Genomic DNA, 20772 nt, shown 5'->3' with positions numbered 1-20772 from the left:
AAAGAGCAGGCGATACAGTGCCGGGGACAGGGTTTTCATTAAAACCGAAGTGGAGCGGCTCCTGAAAGAAGGGATTATTGAGGGCAGCACCAGCCCCTGGCGAGCCCAGGTTGTGGTCGTTAAGACCGGCGAGAAGCAGCGCCTGGTCATCGACTACAGCCAGACAATAAATCGCTAAACCCTGCTGGACACCTACCCACTCCCCCGTATAGCTGATATGGTCAACTAGATCGCGCAGTACCGCGTCTTCTCGACCATTGACCTGAAATCAGCATACCACCAGCTCCCCATCCGCCCTGAGGACCGCCAGTACACTGCCTTTGAGGCAAACGGCCGCCTCTATCACTTCCTTAGGGTTCCCTTTGGCGTCACCAACGGGGTCTCCGTCTTCCAAAGGGAGATGGACCGGATGGCAGATCAAAATGCGTTGCAGGCCACTTTCCCATATCTGGACAATGTGACCATCTGCGGCCGTGACTTGCAGGACCATGACGCAAACCTCGAAAAATTCCTCCGCACCGCCCAACTCCTAAACCTGACATATAACAAGGAGAAGTGCATATTCCGCACAAACCGCCTCGCCATCCTTGGCTGTGTTGTGGAACACGGAGTCATCGGCCCCGACCCCGACCGGATGCATCCCCTTATGGAACTTCCACTGCCCCACTGCCTCAAGGCCCTGAAGAGGTGCCTAGGGTTTTTCTCCTATTACGCCCAGTGGGTCCCCTACTATGCGGACAAGGCCCGTCCGCTGATCAAGTCCACCTCTTTTCCCTTGATGGCAGAGGCCCGCTTAGCCTTCCATCGTATCAAGGAGGACATTGCCAAAGCCACCATGCACGCAGTGGACAAATCCATCCCCTTCCAGGTGGAAAGCGATGCGTCCGACTTTGCCCTGGCCGCTACCCTCAATCAGGCGGGGAGACCCGTGGCCTTCTTTTCACGAACCCTCCAAGGCCCGGAGACCAGACACTCCGCTGTTGAGAAGGAGGCCCAGGCGATTGTGGAGGCTGTGCGTCATTGGAGGCACTACCTGGCTGGAAAACGATTTACCCTGCTCACTGACCAGCGTTCAGTTGCTTTTATGTTTAACAACAAGCAGAGGGGCAAAATCAAAAATGACAAGATCTTGAGGTGGAGAATCGAACTTTCCACCTACAACTACGAGATCTTGTACCGGCCCGGGAAGCTAAATGAACCCCCGGATGCGCTATCGCGTGGCACCTGCGCCAGCGCGCAGATCGATAGACTGCGGGCCCTCCACAATGACCTCTGCCACCCGGGGGTCACCAGGTTCTTCCACTTCATCAAGGCCCGCAACCTGCCTTACTCTATTGAGGAGGTCAGGACCATGACCAGGAACTGCCAAGTCTGCGCTGAGTGCAAACCGCACTTTTATAGACCAGACAGGGCCCACCTGATAAAAGCCACTCGCCCCTTCGAGCGCCTGAGCGTCGATTTTAAAGGGCCTCTCCCCTCCTCCGACCGCAATGTGTACTTCCTCAATATTATTGATGAGTACTCCCGTTTCCCTTTCACCTTCCCCTGCCCGGACATGACCAGTGCCACGGTCATTAAATGTCTGAACAACCTCTTCACCCTGTTCGGCTTCCCCAGCTATATCCATAGCGATCGGGGCTCATCGTTTATGAGCGACGAACTCCGTCAGTACCTGCTAACTAGGGGTATTGCCACAAGCAGGACCACCAGTTACAACCCCCGGGGGAACGGACAGGTGGAAAGAGAAAATGCGACAGTTTGGAAGGCCGTCCTGCTAGCCTTAAAGTCTAGGGGCCTTCCAACCTCCCGCTGGCAGGATGTGCTCCCCGATGCGCTCCACTCTATTCGGTCACTGCTCTGCACTGCCACTAACGCCACCCCTCATGAGAAAATGTTTGTCTTCCCAAGGAAGTCCTCATCGGGGTCATCGCTACCGCCATGGCTGACGTCCCCAGGGCCGGTCCTACTGAGAAGACACGTGAGGACCCATAAAACGGACCCCCTGGTCGAGAGGGTCGACCTCCTCCACGCCAACCCCCAGTATGCTTACATCGCATACCCGGACGGGCGGGAGGACACAGTCTCCATAAGAGACCTTGCACCCTCGGGGGCCGCAGTAACCCACTACCCACGACCACCCCCCCCACGATCCGATATCCAGCCCCAGCAGACGGCAGGCCTGGGCCCCGCGACCAGCTCGACATCTACGAGGACGACACGCCTGTGCCACAGCCTACGCTGGACTCGACGCCGGAAACTTCACTACCGCTGCCATCGCTACGCAGATCACAGCGGCAGACAAGACCTCCGGAGAGACTCCAATACACTAACTTTTAATACACTTCACCCCGCCGGACTCAATTTTAAACAAGGGGTGAATGTGGTAAACCACTGTTTGTATTCCTGTTTGTCCTGTTTGTATTCCACTGTGTACATGCCTGGACATGCCTCGGCTGACTCCTCCCACAGGCCTAGTATAAAGGTGACTGCTCCCCAGCCCTTAGTATCATGGACCAGTCGACCATGCGAGGCAGACCTCCATTCTGTTGTTAATAAAAGCCTTTGGTTACTCTTCTAACTCTCAGTCTTTTATGAGTAATTGATAGCGCATCAGGGGTGAGGAGTCCCCACAGTTTGGGGGTTGTGAGGCGACCCACAGTTAGAGGTGTGAAGTGTCTCATAGTTTGGGGGGCGAGGAGTTCCATAGTTTGGGGTGGTGAGGAGTCCCACAGATTGGGGGGGTGAGGAGCCCCACAGTTGGGAGGTGTGGAGCCTCTCATTTTGGGGGTGAGGAGTCTCACAGTTTAGGGGTGAGGAGTCCCATAGTTTGGGGGTGAAGAGTCTCACAGTTTGGGATGTGACAAGTCCCAAAGTTTGGGGGTGAGGAGTCCCACATTTTGGGGGTGAAGAGTCTCACAGTTTGGGGGTGAAGAGTCCCACAATTTGAGGGTGAAGAGTATCACAGTTTGGGGGTGAGGAGTCTCACAGTTTGGGGTTGAGGAGTCCCACAGTTTGGGGGTGAGGAGTCTCACAGTTTGGGGGTGAGGAGTCCCACAGTTTGGGGGGGTGAGGAGACCCACAGTTGGGAGGTGTGGAGCCTCTCATTTTGGGGGTGAGGAGTCTCACAGTTTAGGGGTGAGGAGTCCAATAGTTTGGGGGTGAAGATTCTCACAGTTTGGGATGTGACAAGTCCCAAAGTTTGGGGGTGAGGAGTCTCACAGTTTGGGGGTGAGGAGTCCCACAATTTGAGGGTGAGGAGTCTCACAGTTTGGGGGTGAGGAGTCTCACAGTTTGGGGGTGAGGAGTCCCACAATTTGAGGGTGAGGAGTCTCACAGTTTGGGGGTGAGGAGTCTCACAGTTTGGGGGTGAGGAGTCCCACAGTTTGGGGGTGAGGAGTCCCACAGTTTGGGGGTGAGGAGTCTCACAGTTTGGGATGTGACAAGTCCTAAAGTTTGGGGGTGAGGAGTCCCACAGTTTGCGGGTGAGGAGCCTCACAGATTTGGGGGTGAGGAGTCCCACAGTTTCGGGGGTGAGGAGTCTCACAGTTTGCAGGTGAGGAGTCCCACAGTTTGGGGGTGAGGAGTCTCAAAGTTTGGGATGTGACAAGTCCCAAAGTTTGGGGCTGAGGTGTCCCACAGTTTGAGGGGTGAGGAGTCTCACAGTTTGGTATGTGACAAGTCTCAAAGTTTGGGGGTGAAGAGTCCCACAGTTTGGGAAGTGAGGTGTCCCACAGTTTGGGAGGTGAGGAGTCCCACAGTTTGGGCGGTGAGGAGTCCCACGGTTTGGGGGTTGAGGAGTCCCACGGTTTGAGCGGTGAGGAGTCCCACAGTTTGGGCGGTGAGGAGTCCCATGGTTTGGGGGCTGAGGAGTCCCACGGTTTGGGGGGCGAGTAGTCCCACAGTTTGGGAGGTGAGGAGTCCCACAGTTTGTCAGTGAGGAGTCCCACGGTTTGGGGGCTGAGGAGTCCCACGGTTTGGGCGGTGAGGAGACCCACAGTTTGGGAGGTGAGGAGTCCCACAGTTTGGGCGGTGAGGAGTCCCACGGTTTGGGGGCTGAGGAGTCCCACGGTTTGGGCGGTGAGTAGTCCCACAGTTTGGGAGGTGAGGAGTCCCACAGTTTGGGCGGTGAGGAGTCCCACAGTTTGGGAGGTGAGGAGGCCCACAGTTTGGGCGGTGAGGAGTCCCACGGTTTGGGGGCTGAGGAGTCCCACGGTTTGGGGGTGAGGAATCGCACAGTTTAGGGGTTGAGGATTCCCAATTTTTGTGGGGTGAGGCGTCCCACAGTTTGCGAGGTGAAGTGCCCCACAGTTTGGGGGTGTGAGGAGCCCCACAGTTTGGGTAGTGATGTGTCCCAGAGTTAGGGAGGTGAAAAGTCCCTCAATTTGGGGAGGGTGAGGAGTCCCACAGTTTGGGGGAGTGAGGAGTCCCACAGTTTGAGGGTGAGGAGTCTCACAGTTTGGGGGTGAGGTGTCCCACAGTTTGGGGGGTGAGGAGTCCCACAGTTTGGGGGTGAGGAGTCTCACAGTTTGCAGGTGAGGAGCCCCACAGTTTGGGGGTGAGGAGTCTCACAGTTTGGGATGTGACAAGTCCCAATGTTTGGGGCTGAGGTGTCCCACAGTTTGAGGGGTGAGGAGTCTCACAGTTTGGGCGGTGAGGAGTCCCACGGATTGGGGGCTGAGGAGACCCACGGTTTGGGGGTGAGGAATCGCACAGTTTAGGGGTGAGGATTCCCAATTTTTGTGGGGTGAGGCGTTTAACAGTTTGGGAGGTGGAGTGTCCCACAGTTTGGGTGTGAGGAGACTCACAGTTTGTGGGGTGAGGAGTCCCACAGAGTGTGGGGTGAGGTGTCCCACAGTTTCGGGGGTGAGCAGTCCCACAGTTTGGGGGGTGAGGAGTCCCACAGTTTGGGTGTGAGGAGACTCACAGTTTGTGGGGTGAGGAGTCCCACAATTTGGGGGGTGAGGAGCCCCCACAGTTTGGGGGTGGGTGAGGAGTCTCACAATTTGGGGGGTGAGGAGTCTCGCAGTTTGGGGAGTGAGGATTCTCTTAGTTTGGGGGGTGAGGAGTCCCACATTTTGGGGGGGGTGAGGCGTCCCACAGTTTGAGGTGTGAGGTGTCTCATAGTTTGGGGGGGTGAGGAGTTCCACAGTTTGGGGGGTGAGGAGTCCCACAGTTTGGGGGGTGAGGAGCCTCACAATTTGTGGGGTGAGGAGTCCCACAGTTTGTGGGGTAAGGAGTCCCACTGTTTGGGGGGTGAGGAGTCACAAGTTTGGGGAGTGCGGAGTCCCATAGTTTGGGGGTGAGGTGTCCCACAGTTTGGGGGTGAGGAGTCTCACAGTTTGGGATGTGACAAGTCCCAAAGTTTAAAGGGTGAGGAGTCCCACAGTTTGTGGGGCGACGAGTCTCACAGTTTGCGGGGTGAGGAGTCACACAATTTGGAGTTTGAGGAGTCCCACAGTTTGGGGGAGTGAGGAGTCTCACAGTTTGGGGGGTGAGGATTCCCACAGTTTCGGGGGTGAGGAGTCCCAATGTTTGGGGAGTGAGGAGTCCCACAGTTTGTTGGGGTGAGGAGTCCTCACAATTTGGTGGGTGAGGAGCCCTACAGTTTCGGGGGTGAGGAGCCCACAGTTCAGGGGGTGAGGAGTCCCACAGTTTGGGTGGGGTGTGAGGAGTCTCACAGTTCGGGGGTCAGGAGTCACACAGTTAGGGGAGTGCGGAGTCCCATAGTTTGGGGGTGAGGAGTCCCACAGTTTGTGAAGTGACGAGTCTCACAGTTTTGGGGGTGAGGACTCACACAATTTGGAGTTTGAGGAATCCCACAGTTTGGGGGAGTGAGGAGTCTCACAGTTTGGGGGTGAGGATTCCCACAGTTTCGGGGGTGAGGAGTCACAATGTTTGGGGAGTGATGAGTCCCACAGTTTGGTGGGGTGAGGAGTCCTCACAGTTTGGTGGGTGAGGAGTCCTACAGTTTCGGGGGTGAGGAGCCCACAGTTCAGGGGGTGAGGAGTCCCAAAGTTTGGGGGGGGTGGAATCTCACAGTTTGTGGGGTGAGAGGTCCCACCGTTTAGGGTGCTGAGGAGACCCACAGTTTGGGTTGGGTGTGAGGAGTCTCACAGTTCGGGGGTCAGGAGTCCCACAGTTTGGGGGGTGAGGAGTCCCCACATTTTGGGGGGTGTGAGGAGTCTCACAGTTTGGGGGGTGAGGAGTCTCACAGTTTGTGGAGTGAGGAGTCTCTTAGTTTGGGGTGTGAGGTTTCCCACAGTTTGGGGGCGAGGAGCCCCACAGTTTGGGGGGTGAGGAGCTCCACAGTTTGGGGGGTGAGGAGCCCCACAGTTTGGGGGGTGAGGAGCCCCCACAGCTTGGGGTTGGTGAGGAGTCTCACAATTTGGGGGGTGAGGAGTCTCGCAGTATGGGGAGTGAGGATTCTCTTAGTTTGGGGGGTGAGGAGTCACACATTTTGGGGGGGGTGAAGCGTCCCACAGTTTGAGGTGTGAGGTGTCTCATAGTTTGGGGGGGTGAGGAGTTCCACAGTTTGGGGGGTGAGGAGTCCCACAGTTGGGTGGTGAGGAGCCTCACAGTTTGCGGGGTGAGGAGTCCCAAAATTTGGTGGTGAGGAGTCACACAGTTTTTGGGGTGAGGAGTCCCACAGTTTGGGGGGTGAGGAGCCTCACAATTTGTGGGGTGAGGAGCCCCCCAGTTTGTGGGGTAAGGAGTCCCACTGTTTGGGGGGTGAGGAGTCACACAGTTTGGGGAGTGCGGAGTCCCATAGTTTGGGGGTGAGGAGTCCCACAGTTTGGGGGTGAGGAGTCTCAAAGTTTGGGATGTGACAAGTCCCAAAGTTTAAAGGGTGAGGAGTCCCACAGTTTGTGGGGCGACGAGTCTCACAATTTGCGGGGTGAGGAGTCTCACAGTTTTGGGGGTGAGGAGTCCCACAGTTTGGGGGAGTGAGGAGTCCCACAGTTTGGGGGGTGAGGATTCCCACAGTTTCGGGGGTGAGGAGTCCCAGAGTTTGGGGAGTGAGGAGTCCCACAGTTTGGTGGGGTGAGGAGTCCTCACAGTTTGGTGGGGGAGGAGCCCTACAGTTTCGGGGGTGAGGAGCCCACAGTTCAGGGGGTGAGGAGTCCCAATGTTTGGGGGTGTGGAATCTCACAGTTTGGGGTGTGAGAGGTCCCACCGTTTAGGGTGCTGAGGAGACCCACAGTTTGGGTGGGGTGTGAGCAGTCTCACAGTTCGGGGGTCAGGAGTCACACAGTTTGGGGAGTGCGGAGTCCCATAGTTTGGGGGTGAGGAGTCCCACAGTTTGGGGGTGAGGAGTCTCACAGTTTGGGATGTGACAAGTCCCAAATTTTAAAGGGTGAGGAGTCACACAGTTTGGGGGGTGAGGAGTCTCACAGTTTTGGGGGTGAGGAGTCACACAATTTGGAGTTTGAGGAGTACCACAGTTTGGGGGAGTGAGGAGTCTCACAGTTTCGGGGGTGAGGAGTCCCAATGTTTGGGGAGTGAGGAGTCCCACAGTTTGGTGGGGTGAGGAGTCCTCACAGTTTGGTGGGTGAGGAGTCCTACAGTTTCGGGGGTGAGGAGCCCACAGTTCAGGGGGTGAGGAGTCCCAAAGTTTGGGGGGGTGGAATCTCACAGTTTGGGGGGTGAGAGGTCCCACCGTTTAGGGTGCTGAGGAGACCCACAGTTTGGGTTGCGTGTGAGGAGTCTCACAGTTCGGGGGTCAGGAGTCCCACAGTTTGGGGGGTGAGGAGTCCCCACATTTTGGGGGGGGTGAGGAGTCTCACAGTTTGGGGGGTGAGGTTTCCCACAGTTTGGGGGCGAGGAGCCCCAGAGTTTGGGGGATGAGGAGCTCCACAGTTTGGGGGTGAGGAGTCCCCACAGTTTGGGGGTTGTGAGGCGACCCACAGTTTGAGGTGTGAAGTGTCTCATAGTTTGGGGGGCGAGGAGTTCCACAGTTTGGGGGGTGAGGAGTCCCACAGATTGGGGGGGTGAGGAGTCCCACAGTTGGGAGGTGTGGAGCCTCTCATTTTGGGGGTGAGGAGTCTCACAGTTTCGGGGTGAGGAGTCCCATAGTTTGGGGTGAAGAGTCTCACAGTTTGGGATGTGACAAGTCCCAAAGTTTGGGGGTGAGGAGTCCCACATTTTGGGGGTGAGGAGTCTCACAGTTTGGGGGCGAGGAGTCCCACAATTTGAGGGTGAGGAGTCTCACAGTTTGGGGGTGAGGAGTCTCACAGTTTTGGGGGTGAGGAGTCCCACAGTTTGGGGGTGAGGAGTCTCACAGTTTGGGATGTGACAAGTCCTAAAGTTTGGGGGTGAGGAGTCTCACAGATTTGGGTGTGAGGAGTCCCACAGTTTGTCGGTGAGGAGTCCCACAGTTTCGGGGGTGAGGAGTCTCGCAGTTTGCAGGTGAGGAGTCCCACAGTTTGGGGGTGAGGAGTCTCACAGTTTGGGATGTGACAAGTCCCAAAGTTTGGGGCTGAGGTGTCCCACAGTTTGAGGGGTGAGGAGTCTCACAGTTTGGTATGTGACAAGTCTCAAAGTTTGGGGGTGAAGAGTCCCACAGTTTGGGAGGTGAGGAGTCCCACAGTTTGGGCAGTGAGGAGTCCCACGGTTTGGGGGCTGAGGAGTCCCACGGTTTGGGGGTGAGGAATCGCTCAGTTTAGGGGTTGAGGATTCCCAATTTTTGTGGGGTGAGGCGTCCCACAGTTTGGGAGGTGAAGTGCCCCACAGTTTGGGGGTGTGAGGAGCCCCACAGTTTGGGTAGTGAGGAGTCCCAGAGTTAGGGAGGTGAAAAGTCCCTCAATTTGGGGAGAGTGAGGAGTCCCACAGTTTTGGCGTGAGGAGTCCCCACAGTTTGGGTGGCGGGGAGTCTCCACGTTTGAGGTTTGAGGAGTACCACAGTTTGGGGGAGTGAGGAGTCCCACAGTTTGGGATGTGACAAGTCCCAAAGTTTGGGGGTGAGGAGTCCCACAGTTTGCGGGTGAGGAGTCTCACAGTTTGGGGATGAAGTGTCCCACAGTTTGGGGGGTGAGGAGTCCCACAGTTTGGGGGTGAGGAGTCTCACAGTTTGCAGGTGAGGAGCCCCACAGTATGGGAGTGAGGAGTCTCATAGTTTGGGATGTGACAAGTCCTTATGTATGGGGCTGAGGTGTCCCACAGTTTGAGGGGTGAGGAGTCTCACAGTTTGGGCAGTGTGGAGTCCCACGGTTTGGGGGCTGAGGAGACCCACGGTTTGGGGGTGAGGAATCGCACAGTTTAGGGGTGAGGATTCCCAATTTTTGTGGGGTGAGGCGTCCCACAGTTTGTGAGGTGAAGTGTCCCACAGTTTGGGGGTGTGAGGAGCCCCACAGTTTGGGTAGTGAGGAGTCCCAGAGTTAGGGAGGTGAAAAGACCCACAGTTTGGGGAGGGTGAGGAGTCCCACAGTTTGGGGGTGAGGAGTCCCCACAGTTTGGGGGGGTGAGGAGTCTCACAGTTTGGGGAGTGAGGAGCCTCTCAGTTTGGGGGGTGGGGATTCCCACAGTTTGGGGTGAGGAGTCCCACAGTTTCGGGGGGGTGAGGAGTCTCACAGTTTGGGGGTGAGGAGTCCCACAGTTTGAGGGTGAGGAGTCCCCACAGTTTGGGGGGTGAGGAGTCCCACAGTTTGGGGGGTGAGGAGTCCCACAATTTGGGGGTGATGAGTCCCCACAGTTTGGGCGGTGAGGTGTCTCACAGTTTGGGGGGTGATGAGTCCCACAGTGTGGGGGAGGTGAGGTGTCCCACAATTTGTGGGGTGAGGTGTCCCACAGTTTGGGGGATGAGGAGCCCCACAGTTTGGGGGGTGAGGAGTCTCACAGTTTGGGGGGTGAGCAGTCCCACAGTTTGGGGGTTGAGGAGTTCCACAGTTTAGGTGGTGGGTAGTCTTCACATTTGAGGTGTGGGGAGTCTCACAGATTGGGGGGTGAGGAGTCCCACAGTTTCGGGGGTGAGGAGTCTCACAGTTTGGGGGTGAGGAGTCCCACATTTAGTGGGTGAGGAGTCCCACAGTTTGGGGGTGAGGAGACTCACAGTTTGTGGCGTGAGGAGTCCCACAGTTTGTGGGGTGAGGAGTCCCACTGTTTGGGGGGTGAGGAGTCCCACAGTTTGGGGGGTGTGGAGTCCCCACAGTTTGGGGGTGGGTGAGGAGTCTCACAATTTGAGGGGTGAGGAGTCTCACAGTTTGGGGAGTGAGGAGTCTCTTAGTTTGGGGGGTGAGGAGTCCCACAGATTGGGGGGGTGAGGCGTCCCACAGTTTGATGTGTGAGGTGTCTCATAGTTTGGGGGGTGAGGAGTTCCACAGTTTGGGGGTTGAGGATTCCCACAGTTTGGGGGGGTTAGGAGTCCCACAGTTGGGAGGTGAGGAGTCTCACAGTTTGCGGGGTGAGGATTCTCACAGTTTCGGGGGTGAAGAGTCCCACAGTTTGGGAAGTGAGGAGTCCCACAGTTTGGGAGGTGAGGAGTCCCACAGCTTGGGGGCTGAGGATTCCCACGGTTTGGGGGTGAGGAATCTCACAATTTACTGGGTGAGGATTCCCACAATTTGGGGGGTGAGCCGTCCCACAGTTTGGGAGGTGAAGTGTCCCACTGTTTGCGGGGTGAGGAGTCACACAGTTTGGAGTGTGAGGAGTCCCACAGCTTTGGGGTGAGGAGTCCCCACAGTTTGGGGAGTGAGGAGTCCCACAGTTTTGGGGGTGAGGAGTCCCAAAATTTAGGGGGTGAGGAGTCCCACAGATTGGGGGGTGAGGAGTCCTAGAGTTTCGGGGGTGAGGAGTCCCACAGTTTAGTGGGTGAGGAGTCCCAACGTTTGGTGGTGTGGAGTCTCACAGTTTGGGGGGTGAGGAGTCCCAAAGTTTGGTGGTGAGGAGTCTCACAGTTTGGGGGGTGAGGAGTCCCACAGTTTGGGTGGCGGGGAGTCTCCACGTTTGAGGTTTGAGGAGTCCCACAGTTTGGGGGAGTGAGGAGCCCCACAGTTTGGGGGGTTAGGAGTCCACAGTTTGGGGGGTGAGGATTCCCACAGTTTGGGGGTGAGGAGCCCCACATCTTGGGGGTGAGGAGTCCCCACAGTTTGGGGGGTGAGGATTCCCACAGTTTGGGGGGGGTGAGGCGACCCACAGTTTGAGGTGTTAGGTGTCTCATAGTTTGGGCGGCGAGGAGTTCCACAGTTTGGGTGGTGAGGAGTTCCACAGTTTGGGTGGTGAGGAGTCCCACAGTTTGGGTGGTGAGGAGTCCCACAGTTTGGGGGTGAGGAGTCTCACAGTTTGGGGGTGAGGAGTCTCACAGTTTGGGGGTGAGGAGTCTCACAGTTTGGGATGTGACAAGTCCCAAAGTTTGGGGCTGAGGTGTCCCACAGTTTGGGGGTGAGGAGTCTCACAGTTTGGGATGTGACAAGTCCCAAAGTTTGGGGGTGAAGATTCCCACAGTTTGGGAAGTGAGGAGTCCCACGGTTTGGGGGTGAGGAGTCTCACAGTTTAGGGGGTGAGGATTCCCAATTTTTGTGGGGTGAGGCGTCCCACAGTTTGGGAGGTGAAGTGCCCACAGTTTGGGGGTGTGAGGAGCCCCACAGTTTGGGGGGTGAGGAGTCCCACAGTTTGGGAGGTGAAGAGTCCTACAGCTTGGGGGGGGGTGAGGAGTCCCACAGCTTGGCGGTGAGGAGTCCCCACATTTTGGGAGGTGAGGAGTCCCACAGTTTTGCGGGGGAGGAGTCCCACAGTTTGGTGACTGAGGAGCCTGTCAGTTTGGGGGGTGAGGATTCCCACAGTTTGGGGGTGAGGAGTCCCACAGTTTGGGAGGGGTGAGGAGTCTCACAGTTTGGGGGGCGAGGAGTCCCACAGTTTGAGGGTGAGGAGACCCCACAGTTTGGGGGGTGAGGAATCCCACAGTTTGCGGGGGGGGTGAGGCGTCCCACAGCTTGGGGATGAGGAGCCTCACATTTTGGGGGTGAGGCGTCTCACAGTTTGGGGGTGAGTAGTCCCCACAGTTTGGAGGGTGTGGAGTCCCACAGTTTGGGGGGTGAGGAGTCCCACAATTTGCGGGTGAGGTGCCTCACAGTTTTGGGGCTGAGGAGTCCCACAGTTTGGGGGTGAGGAGTCCAACAATGTGGGGGTGAGGAGTCCCCACAGTTTGGGGGCTGAGGAGTCCCACAGTGTGGGGGAGGTGAGGAGTCCCACAATTTGTGGGGTGAGGAGTCCCACAGTTTTGGGGGTGAGGAGTCCCACAGTTTGGTGGGTGAGGAGTCTCACAGTTTGGGGGGTGACGTGTCCCACAGGTTGGGCGGTGAGGAGTCCCACAGTTTGGGGGGTGAGGAGTTCCACAGTTTTGGGGGTGAGGAGTCCCACAGTTTGGGGGGTGAGGAGTCTCACAGATTGGGGGGTGAGGAGCCCCACAGTTTCGGGGGTGAGGTGTCCCACAGTTTGGGGGTGAGGAGTCCTACAGTTAGTGGGTGGGTAGTCTCACAATTTGCGGGGTGAGGAGTCCCACAGTTTCGGGGGTGAGAAGTCCCACAGTTTGAGGGGTGAGGAGTCCCACAGTTTGGGTGTGAGGAGACTCACAGTTTGTGGGGTGAGGAGTCCCACAGTTTGTGGGGTGAGGAGTCTAGCAGATTGGGGAGTGAGGATTCTCTTAGTTTGGGGGGTGAGGAGTCCCACATTTTGGGGGGGGTGAGGCGTCCCACAGTTTGAGATGTGAGGTGTATCATAGTTTGGGCGGTCAGGAGTTCCACAGTTTGGGGGGTGAGGAGTCCCACAGTTGGGAGGTGAGGAGCCTCACAGTTTGCGGGGTGAGGAGCCCCAAAATTTGGTGGTGAGGAGTCACACAGTTTTTGGGGTGAGGAGTCCCACAGTTTGGGGGGTGAGGAGCCTCACAATTTGTGGGGTGAGGAGTCCCACAGTTTGTGGGGTAAGGAGTCCCACTGTTTGGGGGGTGAGGAGTCACACATTTTGGGGAGTGCGGAGTCCCATAGTTTGGGGGTGAGGAGTCCCACAGTTTGGGGGTGAGGAATCTCACAGTTTGGGATGTGAAAAGTCCCAAAGTTTAAAGGGTGAGGAGTCTCACAGTTTTGGGGGTGAGGAGTCACACAATTTGGAGTTTGAGGAGTCCCACAGTTTGGGGGAGTGAGGAGTCTCACAGTTTGGGGGGTGAGGATTCCCACAGTTTCGGGGGTGAGGAGTCCCAAAGTTTGGGGAGTGAGGAGTCCCACAGTTTGGGGGGTGAGGAGTCCTCACAGTTTGGTGGGTGAGGAGTCCTACAGTTTCGGGGGTGAGGAGCCCACAGTTCAGGGGGTGAGGAGTCCCAAAGTTTGGGGGGGTGGAATCTCACAGTTTGGGGTGTGAGAGGTCCCACCGTTTAGGGTGCTGAGGAGACCCACAGTTTGGGTGGGGTGTGAGGAGTCTCACAGTTAGGGGGTCAGGAGTCACACAGTTTGGGGAGTGCGGAGTCCCATAGTTTGGGGGTGAGGAGTCCCACAGTTTGGGGGTGAGGAGTCCCACAGTTTGCGGGGGTGAGGAGTCCCACAGTTTGTGGGGTGACGTGTCTCACAGTTTGCGGGGTGAGGAGTCTCACAGTTTTGGGGGTGAGGAGTCACACAATTTGGAGTTTGAGGAGTCCCACAGTTTGGGGGGTGAGGAGTCCCACAGTTTGGGGGGTGAGGAGTCTCACAGTTTGGGGGGTGAGGATTCCCACAGTTTCGGTGGTGAGGAGTCCCAATGTTTGGGGAGTGAGGAGTCCTACAGTTTGGTGGGGTGAGGAGTCCTACAGTTTGGTGGGGTGAGGAGTCCTACAGTTTCGGTGGTGAGGAGCCCACAGTTCAGGGGGTGAGGTGTCTCTAAGTTTGGGGGGGGTGGAATCTCACAGTTTGGGGTGTGAGAGGTCCCACCGTTTAGGGTGCTGAGGAGACCCACAGTTTGGGTGGGGTGTAAGGAGTCTCACAGTTCGGGGGTCAGGAGTCCCACAGTTTGGGGGGTGAGGAGTCCCCACATTTTGGGGGGTGTGAGGAGTCTCACAGTTTCGGGGGTGAGGAGTCTCACAGTTTGGGGTGTGAGGAGTCTCTTAGTTTGGGGTGTGAGGCGCCCCACAGTTTGGGGGGTGAGGAGCTCCACAGTTTGGGGGTGAGGAGTCCCCACAGTTTGGGGGTTGTGAGGCGACCCACAGTTTGAGGTGTGAAGTGTCTCATTGTTTGGGGGGCGAGGAGTCCTAAAGTTTGGGGGGTGAGGATTCCCACAGATTGGGGGGGTGAGGAGTCCCACAGTTAGGAGGTGTGGAGCCTCACAGTTTGGGGGTGAGGAGTCTCACAGTTTGGGGGTGAGGAGTCCCACAGTTTGGGGGTGAAGAGTCTCACAGTTTGGGATGTGACAAGTCCCATAGTTTGGGGGTGAGGAGTCCCACATTTTGGGGGTGAGGAGTCTCACAGTTTGGGGGTGAGGAGTCCCACAATTTGGGGGTGAGGAGTCTCACAGTTTGGGGGTGAGGAGTCTCACACTTTGGGGTTGAGGAGTCCCTCAGTTTGGGGGTGAGGAGAGTCACAGTTTGGGGGTGACAAGTCCCATAGTTTGGGGGTGAGGAGTCCCACAGTTTGCGGTGAGGAGACTCACAGTTTGGGGGTGAGGAGCCCCACAGTTTGTGGCTGAGGAGTCCCACAGTTTCGGGGGTGAGGAGTCCCACAGTTTGTGGGTGAGGAGTCCCACAGTTTCGGGGGTGAGGAGTCTCACAGTTTGCAGGTGAGGAGTCCCACTGTTTGGGGTTGAGGAGTCTCACAGTTTGGGATGTGACAAGTCCCAAAGTTTGGGGCTGAGGTGTCCCACAGTTTGAGGGGTGAGGAGTCTCACAGTTTGGTATGTGACAAGTCTCAAAGTTTGGGGGTGAAGAGTCCCACAGTTTGGGAAGTGAGGTGTCCCACAGTTTGGGAGGATGGAGTCCCACAGTTTGGGCGGTAAGGAGTCCCACGGTTTGGGGGCTGAGGAGTCCCACGGTTTGGGGGTGAGGAATCGCACAGATTAGGGGGTGAGGATTCCCAATTTTTGTGGGGTGAGGCGTCCCACAGTTTGGGAGGTGAAGTTTCCCACAGTTTGGGGGTGTGAGGAGCCCCACAGCTTGGGTAGTGAGGAGTCCCAGAGTTAGGGAGGTGAGAACTCCCACAGTTTGGGGAGGGTGAGGAGTCCCACAGTTTTGGGGTGAGGAGTCCCCACTGTTTGGGTGGCGGGGAGTCTCCACGTTTGAGGTTTGAGGAGTCCCACAGTTTGGGGGAGTGATGACTCCCACAGTTTGTGGGTGAGGAGTCTCACAGTTTGGGGGTGAGGTGTCCCACAGTTTGGGGGTGAGGAGTCTCACAGTTTGGGATGTGACAAGTCCCAAAGTTTGGGGGTGAGGAGTCCCACAGTTTGCGGGTGAGGAGTCTCACAGTTTGGGGGTGAGGAGTCCCACAGTTTGTGGGTGAAGAGTCCCACAATTTCGGGGGTGAGGAGTCTCATAGTTTGCAGGTGAGGAGTCCCACAGTTTGGGGGTGAAGAGTCTCACAGTTTGGGATGTGACAAGTCCCAAAGTTTGGGGCTGAGGTGTCCCACAGTTTGAGGGGTGAGGAGTCTCACAGTTTGGTATGTGACAAGTTTCAAAGTTTGGGGGCGAAGAGTCCCACAGTTTGGGAAGTGAGGAGTCCCACAGTTTGGGAGGTGAGGAGTCCCACAGTTTGGGCAGTGAGGAGTCCCACGGTTTGGGGGCTGAGGAGACCCACGGTTTGGGGGTGAGGAATCGCACAGTTTAGGGGTGAGGATTCCCAATTTTTGTGGGGTGAGGCGTCCCACAGTTTGGGAGGTGAAGTGTCCCACAGTTTGGGGGTGTGTGGAGCCCCACAGTTTGGGTAGTGAGGAGTCCCAGAGTTAGGGATGTGAAAAGTCGCACAGTTTGGGGAGGGTGAGGAGTCCCACAGTTTGGGGGTGAGGAGTCCCCACAGTTTGGGGGTGTGAGGAGTCTCACAGTTTGGGGGGTGAGGAGTCCCACAGTTTGAGGGTGAGGAGTCCCCACAGTTTGGGGGGTGAGGAGTCCCACAGTTTGGGGGGTGAGGAGTCCCACAATTTGGGGGCGATGAGTCCCCACAGTTTGGGCGGTGAGGTGTCTCACAATTTGGGGGGTGATGAGTCCCACAGTGTGGGGGAGGTGAGGAGTCCCACAGTTTAGGGGGTGAGGAGTCCCACAGTTTGGGGGTGAGGAGCCTCATAGTTTGTGGCGTGAGGAGTCCCACTGTTTGCGGGGTGAGGAGTCCCACAGTTTGGGGGGGGTGGAGTCCCCACTGTTTTGGGGTGGGTGAGGAGTCTCACAATTTGGGGGGTGAGGAGTCTCACAGTTTGGGGAGTGAGGAGTCTCTTAGTTTGGGGGGTGAGGAGTCCCACAGATTGGGGGGGTGAGGAGTCCCACAGCTTGGGGGCTGAGGATTCCCACGGTTTGGGGGTGAGGAGTCCTACAGTTTCGGGGGTGAGGAGCCCACAGTTCAGAGGGTGAGGAGTCCCAAAGTTTGGGGGGGTGGAATCTCACAGTTTGGGGTTTGAGAGGTCCCACCGTTTAGGGTGCTGAGGAGACCCACAGTTTGGGTGGGGTGTGAGGAGTCTCACAGTTAGGGGGTCAGGAGTCACACAGTTTGGGGAGTGCGGAGTCCCATAGTTTGGGGGTGAGGAGTCCCACAGTTTGTGGGTGAGGAGTCTCACAGTTTGGGATGTGACAAGTCCCAAAGTTTAAAGGGTGAGGAGTCCCACAGTTTGTGGGGTGACGAGTCTCACAGTTTGCGGGGTGAGGAGTCTCACAGTTTTGGGGGTGAGGAGTCACACAATTTGGAGTTTGAGGAGTCCCACAGTTTGGGGGAGTGAGGAGTCTCACAGTTTGGGGCGTGAGGATTCCCACAGTTCAGGGGGTGAGGTGTCTCTAAGTTTGGGGGGGGTGGAATCTCACAGTTTGGGGTGTGAGAGGTCCCACCGTTTAGGGTGCTGAGGAGACCCACAGTTTGGGTGGGGTGTAAGGAGTCTCACAGTTCGGGGGTCAGGAGTCCCACAGTTTGGGGGGTGAGGAGTCCCCACAGTTTGGGGATTGTGAGGCGACCCACAGTTTGAGATGTGAAGTGTCTCATAGTTTGGGGGGCGAGGAGTCCTACAGTTTGGGGGGTGAGGAGTCCCACAGATTGGGGGGGTGAGGAGTCCCACAGTTAGGAGGTGTGGAGCCTCACAGTTTGGGGGTGAGGAGTCTCACAGTTTGGGGGTGAGGAGTCCCACAGTTTGGGGGTGAAGAGTCTCACAGTTTGGGATGTGACAAGTCCCATAGTTTGGGGGTGAGGAGTCCCACATTTTGGGGGTGAGGAGTCTCACAGTTTGGGGGTGAGGAGTCCCACAATTTGAGGGTGAGGAGTCTCACAGTTTGGGGGTGAGGAGTCTCACACTTTGGGGTTGAGGAGTCCCTCAGTTTGGGGGTGACAAGTCCCATAGTTTGGGGGTGAGGAGTCCCACATTTTGGGGGTGAGGAGTCTCACAGTTTGGGGGTGAGGAGTCCCACAATTTGAGGGTGAGGAGTCTCACAGTTTGGGGGTGAGGAGTCTCACACTTTGGGGGTGAGGAGTCTCACAGTTTGGGGGTGACAAGTCCCATAGTTTGGGGGTGAGGAGTCCCACAGTTTGCGGGTGAGGAGACTCACAGTTTGGGGGTGAGGAGCCCCACAGTTTGTGGGTGAGGAGTCCCACAGTTTCGGGGGTGAGGAGTCTCACAGTTTGCAGGTGAGGAGTCCCACAGTTTGGGGTTGAGGAGTCTCACAGTTTGGGATGTGACAAGTCCCAAAGTTTGGGGCTGAGGTGTCCCACAGTTTGAGGGGTGAGGAGTCTCACAGTTTGGTATGTGACAAGTCTCAAAGTTTGGGGGTGAAGAGTCCCACAGTTTGGGAAGTGAGGTGTCCCACAGTTTGGGAGGATGGAGTCCCACAGTTTGGGTGGTGAGGAGTCCCACGGTTTGGGGGCTGAGGAGTCCCACGGTTTGGGGGTGAGGAATCGCACAGTTTAGGGGGTGAGGATTCCCAATTTTTGTGGGGTGAGGCGTCCCACAGTTTGGGAGGTGAAGTTTCCCACAGTTTGGGGGTGTGAGGAGCCCCACAGCTTGGGTAGTGAGGAGTCCCAGAGTTAGGGAGGTGAGAACTCCCACAGTTTGGGGAGGGTGAGGAGTCCCACAGTTTGGGGGTGAGGACTCCCCACAGTTTGGGGGGGTGAGGAGTCTCACAGTTTGGGGAGTGAGGAGCCTCTCAGTTTGGGGGGTGAGGATTCGCACAGATTGGGGTGAGGAGTCCCACAGTTTCGGGGGGGTGAGGAGTCTCACAGTTTGGGGGGAGAGGAGTCCCACAGTTTGAGGGTGAGGAGTCCCCACAGTTTGGGGGGTGAGGAGTCCCACCGTTTAGGGGGTGAGGAGTCCCACAATTTGGGGGTGATGAGTCCCCACAGTTTGGGCGGTGAGGTGTCTCACAGTTTGGGGGGTGATGAGTCCCACAGTGTTGGGGAGGTGAGGAGTCCCACAGTTTGTGGGGTGAGGAGACCCACAGTTTGGGGGGTGAGGAGCCCCACAGTTTGGGGGGTGAGGAGTCCAACAGTTTGGGGGGTTAGCAGTCCCACAGTTTGGGGGGTGAGGAGTTCCACAGTTTGGGTGGTGGGGAGTCTTCACATTTGAGGTGTGGGGAGTCTCACAGTTTGCGGGGTGAAGAGTCCCACAGTTTCGGAGGTGAGAAGTCCCACAGTTTAGGGGGTGAGGAGTCCCACAGTTTGGGGGTGAGGAGCCTCATAGATTGTGGCGTGAGGAGTCCCACAGTTTGTGGGTGAGGAGTCCCACTGTTTGGGGGGTGAGGAGTCCCACAGTTTGGGGGGGGTGGAGTCCCCACTGTTTTGGGGTGGGTGAGGAGTCTCACAATTTGGGGGGTGAGGAGTCTCACAGTTTGGGGAGTGAGGAGTCTCTTAGTTTGGTGGGTGAGGAGTCCCACAGATTGGGGGGGTGAGGAGTCCCACAGCTTGGGGGCTGAGGATTCCCACGGTTTGGGGGTGAGGAGTCTCACAATTTAGGGCTGAGGATTCCCACATTTTGGGGGGTGAGCCATCCCACAGTTTGCGAGGTGAAGTATCCCACTGTTTGCGGGGTGAGGAGTCTCACAGTTTGGGGGGTGAGGAGTCACACAGTTTGGAGTGTGAGGAGTCCCACAGCTTTGGGGTGAGGAGCCCCACAGTTTGGGGAGTGAGGAGTCCCACAGTTTTGGGGGTGAGGAGTCCTAAAGTTTAGGGGGTGAGGAGTCCCACAGATTGGGGGGTGAGGAGTCCTACAGTTTCGGGGGTGAGGAGTCCCACAATTTAGTGGGTGAGGAGTCCCAAAGTTTGGTGGTGTGGAGTCTCACAGTTTGGGGGGTGAGGAGTCCCACAGTTTGGGTGGCGGGGAGTCTCCACGTTTGAGGTTTGAGGAGTCCCACAGTTTGGGGGAGTGAGGAGTCCCACAGTTTGGGGGGGTTGGAGTCCAGAGTTTGGGGGGTGAGGATTCCCACAGTTTGGGTTTGAGGAGCCCCATAGCTTGGGGGTGAGGTGTCTCATAGTTTGGGCGGTGAGGAGTCTCACAGTTTGGGGGTGAGGAGTCCCACAGTTTGGGGGTGAGGAGTCTCACAGTTTGGTGGTGAGGAGTCTCACAGTTTGGGGGTGAGGAGTCCCGCAGTTTGGGGTGTGAGGAGTCTCACAGTTTGCAGGTGAGGAGTCCCACAGTTTGGGGGTGAGGAGTCTCACAGTTTGGGATGTGACAAGTCCCAAAGTTTGGGGCTGAGGTGTCCCAAAGATTGGGGGTGAGGAGTCTCACAGTTTGGGATGTGACAAGTCCCAAAGTTTGGGGGTGAAGAGTCCCACAGTTTGGGAAGTGAGGAGTCCCACGGTTTGGGGGTGAGGAGTCTCACAGTTTAGGGGATGAGGATTCCCAATTTTTGTGGGGTGAGGCGTCCCACAGTTTGGGAGGTGAAGTGCCCACAGTTTTGGGTGTGAGGAGCCCCACAGCTTGGGGGGTGAGGAGCCCCACAGTTTGGGGGGTGAGGAGACCCACAGCTTGGGGGTGAGGAGTCCCTACATTTTGGGAGGTGATGAGTCCCACAGTTTTGGGGGGAGGAGTCCCACAGTTTTGGGGGGTGAGGAGTCCCACAGTTTTGGGGGGGAGGAGTCCCACAGTTTTGGGGGTGAGGGGACCCACAGTTTGGGGGGTGAGGTGTCCCACAGTTTGGGTGTGAGGAGTCCCCACAGTTTGGGGCGGTGAGGAGTCTCACAGTTTGGTGAGTGAGGAGCCTGTCAGTTTGGGGGGTGAGGATTCCCACAGTTTGGGGGTGAGGAGTCCCACAGTTTGGGAGGGGTGAGGAGTCTCACAGTTTGGGGGGCGAGGAGTCCCACAGTTTGAGGGTGAGGAGTCCCCACAGTTTGGGGGGTGAGGAGTCCCACAGTTTGGGGGGGGTGAGGAGTCCCACAGTTTGGGGGGGGTGAGGAGTCCCACAGTTTGTGGGGTGAGGAGTCCCACAGTTTGAGGGTGAGGAGTCCCCACAGTTTGGGGGGTGAGGCGTCCCACAGCTTGGGGATGAGGAGCCTCACATTTTGGGGGTGGGGCGTCTCACAGTTTGGGGGTGAGTAGTCCCCACAGTTTGGAGGGTGAGGAGTCCCACAGTTTGGGGGGTGAGGAGTCCCACAATTTGCGGGTGATGAATCCCCACAGTTTGGGGGGTGAGGTGCCTCACAGTTTGGGGGC

The 20772-nt window shown here is 57.1% G+C and overlaps 1 protein-coding gene and 1 pseudogene across 1 annotated transcript in view; both read right to left on the bottom strand.

Annotated features, from left to right (window-relative positions):
• The window catches only part of LOC147091393 (alpha-2-macroglobulin-like), a 1124424-nt gene that overhangs the window by 381950 nt on the left and 721702 nt on the right, over positions 1–20772 (bottom strand). The gene's annotated exons all lie outside the window — the stretch shown is intronic.
• LOC147091394 (uncharacterized) overlaps positions 4637–20772 on the bottom strand; it is a 43709-nt pseudogene continuing 27573 nt past the window's right edge.

The sequence above is a fragment of the Somniosus microcephalus genome, unplaced genomic scaffold (genome assembly GCF_052327205.1).
Source record: "Somniosus microcephalus isolate GS21.2 unplaced genomic scaffold, FLI_Smic_1.0 unresolved_chr3, whole genome shotgun sequence".
Lineage (NCBI taxonomy): Eukaryota > Metazoa > Chordata > Chondrichthyes > Squaliformes > Somniosidae > Somniosus > Somniosus microcephalus.
The sequence above is the reverse complement of the archived record's forward strand: the minus strand, read 5'-3'. Positions and strand labels throughout refer to the sequence as shown.